This window comes from Eubalaena glacialis, chromosome 9 (genome assembly GCF_028564815.1).
Source record: "Eubalaena glacialis isolate mEubGla1 chromosome 9, mEubGla1.1.hap2.+ XY, whole genome shotgun sequence".
Taxonomy (NCBI): domain Eukaryota; kingdom Metazoa; phylum Chordata; class Mammalia; order Artiodactyla; family Balaenidae; genus Eubalaena; species Eubalaena glacialis.
In genome coordinates, this window is record NC_083724.1 from 14,629,264 (window position 1) to 14,636,389 (window position 7,126).

Genomic DNA, 7,126 nt, shown 5'->3' on the forward strand with positions numbered 1-7,126 from the left:
CAGTCTTAGAGCAGTGCTTCGCAAAGTGCTGAAATGCACATTCTCGGGCCCCACCTCAGACCTACTGAATCAGAAACTCTAGAATTGGAGCACTGAAATCTATACTCTACTCTAAAAAGATCTCCAGGAAAAGCATAGGCACATTAAAATTTAAGAAGTATTGTTTTAGAGCTTGTGAAAATGCAGGCTCTGATTCTGTTGGTCTGGGGTGGCCAGAGATTCTGCATCTCCCAGCTGATGCCTATGTTGCTGGTTCTTGGACCTAACAAGGCTCTAGATTGTTCTATAAAGTCAGGGATTCTCACATGAAGGGAAGCAACCCTTTAACAGCCAACACTTTAGTTGAGAGTCGTGCACAAGGCCTTTCAGGAATGGGTTGCAGAAAAGACTGAGGAATTCTGGGGACAAGAGAAACACAGGGCAGCAAAGAGAAAGAGGTCTTAAGAAAAAAAGAGGAGGTAGGAGGTGCTAAAAGAAAACTAAATTGCCTTTGTAGAATGTGGCCCGAGCAGGTCTGGGCATCAATTTATCCTTTTACTCGCCAAGTGCCGGCTATGTGTTAGGCACTGTGATACGTTCTTTACGTTCATCGGCTCAATTAATCCACAAAACAACCCCATGAGTTTGGTACAGAGGAATAAACTGAGGAACCCAAGTCACTTACCCAAGTCACTCAGCTAATAAGTGGTGGAGCCGGGATTTAGAACTCAGGCAGCCTGACTCATTAGCACTAATTCCACCTCAAATTTGACCTCTGCCCTCAGGAAGCTTACAGTCCCATGAGGAATATGGGCGAGGACTGATAATGGCCCACACTTGGATAATGCCCGTCACATGCCATATTCCGAGCACCTTACATACAGCTGCTGTTTTAGCTCTTGTAGCAGTTCTACAAGATGGGGGCAGGGCGCTGCTGCATGGGCCTGGCTGTGTGTGGAAGTGCGTAAGACAGGTCTCTCTGTTCCTGTTGGTTTATGTATGGAGGTACTCATATCGCCCAGTGTTCCGTGTCCTAAGCAGGAAAGCTTCAGTCCAGAAATAGCCTCCGCAAAGGGGCCTCCAGAACCGGGTCCAAGCCCCACTTTGTGTCCTCAGCTTCCCACCCCCTCACCACTTCCCAACCCCGCCTCCAGGATGGCCTCCCTGTGCTGAAGAGCAGGGGCACTGCTCTCTTCTGCCCACCTTGGCTCCTATAGCCAGACCCAAGTTCATGCAACAGAAGGCCCTGTCTGCCCCAGGCAGGCCTGGAAGACCAGGCTGTTGCCCCTCCAGACAGGCGCTGGATGAGGGCCCTGCTGAGCTGGCTGGTCACTACTGCTGCTGCTGCTGCGGGCCCTGACCCACCAGAGGCAGCAGCTCTGACCTGCACCCACTCCCCTGCCATTTCTAGCACATGCCCTCCCAACCTCTCTCCTCCACATACCAGAAATCACTACCTTGGCACGGGGGATTCAGAAAGTTGCCTAACAGATGAAAACTGACCTCACATCTTTGCAAACCTATTTGACAATACATTTCAGGAGCCAAAATATGTTTATATCCCTTGATCCGGTAATCCTCCTCCTGATGGATTATTTATATAAATTCTCAAAAGCAGAGGGGGCAGGGAAGTTCATACACAAAGATCTTCTCTGCAGGATTAATGATTTATTCAGTAAATATTTATTGAGTTCCTTCTATATGCCAGACACAGTTCTAGATGGTGTAATCAAGATAAACAGGGTCCCTGCTCTCCTAGGGATTATGGGCAGAAAGATGATAAATATCTACATAAATGAGAAAAATTATCTATTTACTAAATTCTCTGCAGGGAATTAAAATAAAGGTCTGCAACTGAGAATAACTGGGTGACTGCTCTTGATGGGGTGGTCAGGGAAGGTCTCTCAGATGTCACTAAATAACATGACATTTAAGCTGAGATGCTCAGGCAAGAAGGCGCAGCCATACCAAGGCCCAGAGGAGAGCATTCCAGAGGGGAGGCCAGTGGTTCAGGAAACTGCAAGCAGGCTGATGCGGCTAGATCAAAGAAAGCAAGTGATGGGAAATGAGGTCGGAGGAGTGGGAGGGGCCAGATCAATAAGATTTTGTAAACATGGATGAAATGTTTGGATTTGATTCAGTAGAGAGTACTAAGCAAGGCAGGTGAGACCACATTATAGATAAGAAAGGGGCAGGGAGACCAGTTGGGAGCTATTGCAGCTGTCTTGGCAAGAAGTGATTGTAGCTTGAACTAGAATGGTAGAAATGGAGACGAAGAGACATGAATGGATTCAGGATATTTTTGGAGGTAGGGCTGAAAGGGTTTGCTGAAGGAATTGGGATGGGGGTGATGAAGGCGAAGGACTCAAGGTTTACTCATGGATTCTTGGCTCGAGCTGCTGCAGGTGCTATTTATACGGCTGGGGAAAGCAGGAGAAGTTGCAAATTTAGGAAAATAAGAAAGGAAGATGTTATGGTTTAAACTGTGTTCCCCCTAAAAGATATGTTGAAATCCTACCCCCCAGCATCTCAGAATGTGACCTTATTTGGAAATAGGGTCGTTGCAGGTGTAATTGGTCAAGGTAAGATGAAGTCATACTGGAGTAGGGTGGGTCCTTACTCTAATGTCCTTATAAGAAGAGGGAAATTTAGACGCAGAGACAGAGACACACAGACTGGAGAACACAGACACATGAGAGAAGCCAGCCACGTGAAGAATCTGATTCACACAGGAACTAGCAGTAAAGGCACATGGATATTGAGTCCCTCGACCTGTGCATGTGAGGCTCCTTCAAATCCCCACCAGGTAGGGACCTGAAGCCTGAAGCACAGCTGAACGTTCGGGTGATGGTTAAGTGAGGGGAGCACAGGTACTTAATTGCTTTGGAGGAAGTGACAGAAGCAAACACCACAAATTGGAAAAATGTGATGGAAGACAACAACCCATTTTACAGTAGCAAATATAATCAATACACTGAGTAAATAAGACTTGAAGTGTATAATCATAAATCAACTTTACTTTGTCTCCCAACCCCCTCTAAAAATTTGTTCAGAGGACAGGGAGAGAAGCCCTTTTTCTGACCTTTGATGAAAACTCAAGCTTCCTATGACTTTTCTGATCATCTGATCATTCTCAGGACATAAAAACTCCTGTGACCACTTCAGTCACCAAACAAATTCTATTTTATAAATCGGTCCCACACAAAAGCAAAATCCAGGGACTTCCCTGGCGGTCCAATGGTTAAGACTCTTCGCTCTAACTACAGGGGACACGGGGTTCGATCCCTGATCGGGGTAAAATCCCACATGCCGCACAGCACAGCCCAAAAAAAAAAGCAAAATCCAGACTTGATTTAAAGTTCAATCTTTTCTCCCAACCAGGGCTTGCTGCAGGTGGAACCCCTATAGCTGGAAATGGGGGCATGGACAGCTGCTTTTCTTTCCCCAGACTGCCCTCCCCAGTTTGCTAACTGTGGCCTCTGACCTCTCCAGGGCTAAGGAGTTGGTAGTGAGGAGACAATAAAGGGGAGCAGGAGAACTCTTACTCAACAGCACTGTTGTAAGATGGCTTTAAAGCTTACTTTTGTGTGGGCACATCTATGGAATTTTCAGACACTGCTCCCAAGCTCTGAGGACCTCTCACCCTTACACAAGCATCACATTACCTTGTATCCCATTGGTCACCCCTTCTGCAGCCCGAGGAATCCAGCGGTACCTTCAGTTTGTCCCCCTGTTGGACAGACCGAAGAGGCCTTCACATCAGTTCTTCCAGTGTGTGGCCCACTTCTCGTCCATGGGAACAGCATCCTTTGCACAAACCAACTTTGGGAGTTCAGGCTGATCTGAGCAGTGCTATCTCTTCCTTGTCTTATTTGTCTAAGATGACACCCATCTCTCATCCTTTCGATTTCTCTGGTGGCTGTCAGATGAAAGTCTACTATGTCTCCCCATCTCAAACCATCGTAGACATGAATTATGCTCTCTAAGTAGACTCCATGAAGTTCTTTTCTCTTGGTTTCAGAAGGGGGAAGCACAGCAGCTCTCTCCAACACATTCAATCTTTATTCAACCCTAATCTCCTAATGACAGAGCAGAGGGTCTCGGGATCTTTCTATAGCACCCTACTGCCAGGTGGTATAAAGGATGCACACACACACACACACACACACACACACACATACACATGCATGTGTGCCCATATAGGGGGATCAATGATGAATCCAATGCTGTTTCTCAAGGGTCTCAGTCTGTTAGGGAGACTAACACCTGCATCCGTCAGCACAAGGCAGGATGGTTCCTTTTGGGCACAGTGGAGAATGCTCCATGGAGAAGGCAAGTTCTGAGCTGGGTCTTGAAGAATGACTAAGATTTGGACAAACTGAAATGAAGTCTTTTAAGAGAGAGGTAGTAATGAGAGCAAATGCCCAGCATGGGAACAGAGGGAGCTGTGTACAGAGACCCCTGGGTGGCTTATTTCAATGAGACGCGTAGAAGATAAGGCTAAGCCAGACCAAAGATGAACAACACCAGGGGTTTGGATTTTTTCCTGCAGGAAGTGAGAAGTTTTGAAGGTTTGGAAAGGGCAGCAGGATGGAGGGTTGGGGAGGGCAGTGACTAATTCTTGGTGAAATGTGTTCTTCATTTCCTTGAGTCACTAACCAGGGCCCCATTAAGAAGAAAAACAAAACAAAGACCTTCCAGGACCTGCTTTCTTTTCCAGGAAAACCCTTGCCCTTTGGAACCTCTCACAAGTTCAGCTTATAAAGACATCCAATCCTGTTTTTGCTGTTAGTTAAGGGGCCTTGGCACAGCTGCCAGGACCCTCCTCCAAGCTATGGGACCCTCAGCTTCAAGCTTGATGGGGCTGTTTGTCCCATCTCCCCATGGTCCCCAACACTGCCCTCTGGAAGGGGCTGAGGAGAGGGGCTTCCCTTTCTGAGCAGGAGGGCCATGGAAACCTTGCCTTTATGAGCCCAGCCACAGAGGCTCCGCCCTGGGCCCACTGGAGCCAAATGGGAAAAATCCAGGAGGCAGCAAAGCCAAGAAAACAGCAGGTTTGGATTCAATCCCAGCTCTCCCCTTCTTTTCTGATCTTGAGACCTCACTCAGCTTCTATGTCTTAATCTGTAAAATGGAAATAAAGTCATCTACCTCATAAGGTTGCTGTGAAGATTAAATGAGAGTTTGTGATCATAGCTAGCACATAGCAGATGCTCAATAAATATTCTCCCTCCTTCTTCCCCCAGCATCTCTCTATGTCTCAGTTTCTTTGCCTACTAAATGTGGTGGGGATTCAAGGATAAAGTTGAATCTGACGAAGTTCCCAAACCTCTGCCATCTGTCCCACAGGAGGTCCTGGGGAGAACAGAGGGCCTGTCTCTGCCATGTCTGAGCTCTGGGAGCTATTTCTTCTTTTATTATTTTCAACAATCAAAAAAAATCACAAAAGCACTTAGTAGTAGTGCACATTGGCACACACTTGGAATGAGCCCACACCCCCCAACCTCTCCCCAGTACCGCCACCTGACTCAGTTTCCCCATCTGTAAAGCAGTTGTGTCCCTTCCCCCTCTGCAACTGCCCACTAGGTCGGGAGGACGGTGCCCAGCAGAGGGCGCTCTGAGTGTGACCTCCTGGCCACCGCCCTGGGGAAAGGCACCCGGCCAAGGAAAATTCTAGTGAAAAAAACGAAGAAAGGATTCCAGGTTTATGAGTCCCAGACTTTGAAAAACAAAACTGCTGAGTTGTCTCCTGAGTTAGGGAAAAAGAACACCACAGCCGCCTCAAGATTTCCAGGAAACAATTTGTGAAGGCTTTGGGCAAGGCTGGCAGGGGGAGCTGGGGAGGCCTGGCTAGGGATGCTGTGGGAGGTGGGAGATGGGGGTGGGCGTGTGCCTGTGGGAGCTTGAGAGTTGGGATGTTCCTGGGCAGTTTTTGGGGTGGAGTTACGTGACTGTGTGGGTTTACATCTGTATGTGTGTTTGTGTGTCTGTGGGCAATCCCACAGGTATTTATTGAGCACCTTCTACATTCTGTTAGGTGATGGGGATGCAACAGCAAAGGAAACACAGCCCCTGAACTCAGGGAACTGAGTTTACTGAGAGATGCAGAGTAGCAGACATTTCAGTTCACAGTGCAGGCATCCCGGAGGTGAGTGGGGGGCAAATGCTGGCTTTGTGGCCAGGCAGCCTGGGATGTGAGTCCAGCCACCCACCAGCTACATGACCCTGGAAATCCCTGATACTCAGTCTCCTTAGCTGGAAAGTGAAAATATTAAAAGGACATCCTAGGAGATAGCAAGCGTGTGTAAATGTTTGATGACTGGTCTCTATCAGGTGCGCACAAGGTCTAAACCTGGATAAGCATATAAGGTGTGTGTAGTCCCAATGAGCTACGTGCAGGGCATTAGCTCACCTGCTTAGGTCATGTGTGTGACATGCCAGGCTCTACCAGAGGTTGTAAATCATGGCCCTCAGACACAGTTTGTGGGGATGCTTATTTGGTTAGGGTTTGTTTTTTGGAGCGTTCTAAAAATCAAGACATTGCACATAAAAATACAGATTTCCAGGTTCTCTTGAAACCTTGGAAGATGTGGCCATCCTGCAAGTATTTGCATGTGTGTGCCTGTATGCCACGGTCTCTGCTTCCCAGAGATGTGTCCTTTCCAGGAGCACCCTCCCTCCTGGCCGGCTTCCAGGCCTGTCCTTGGAGGGACTCCAAGGTGGCTTGGGAGGGCTCGTGTGCAAACACATTCTCTGTGAACAGAGAAGCAGGACCAGGCAGGGACTGATGCCAGGGCCCTGGCCTCCCCAGGCAGCTCTGGTTTCAGCAATCAGAGGCGATGGAGACCACTGTGGGCCCTCCCCAAGGCTCTCTGGCTGTGTAGCTGGACGCTGGTTACAGAAGATAGCAACCAAGGATGGCAGCCAGACAGACTAACTTTTCTTGTGTATTTGATTTTGCATTTTAAAAATTCCTGCATCCTAGCTCCAAAATGATTAAGGCAATGATCTCCCAGAAAAAGAAAAATTTTCTAGATGTCTATACTATGGTTCTTCTAAAAATGAGCAAATAGCCTCATGGTAGAAGCTAAAAATATAACTGTTAAACACATTTTGGGAACCTACAGATGTGAAAGGTAGGATGGAT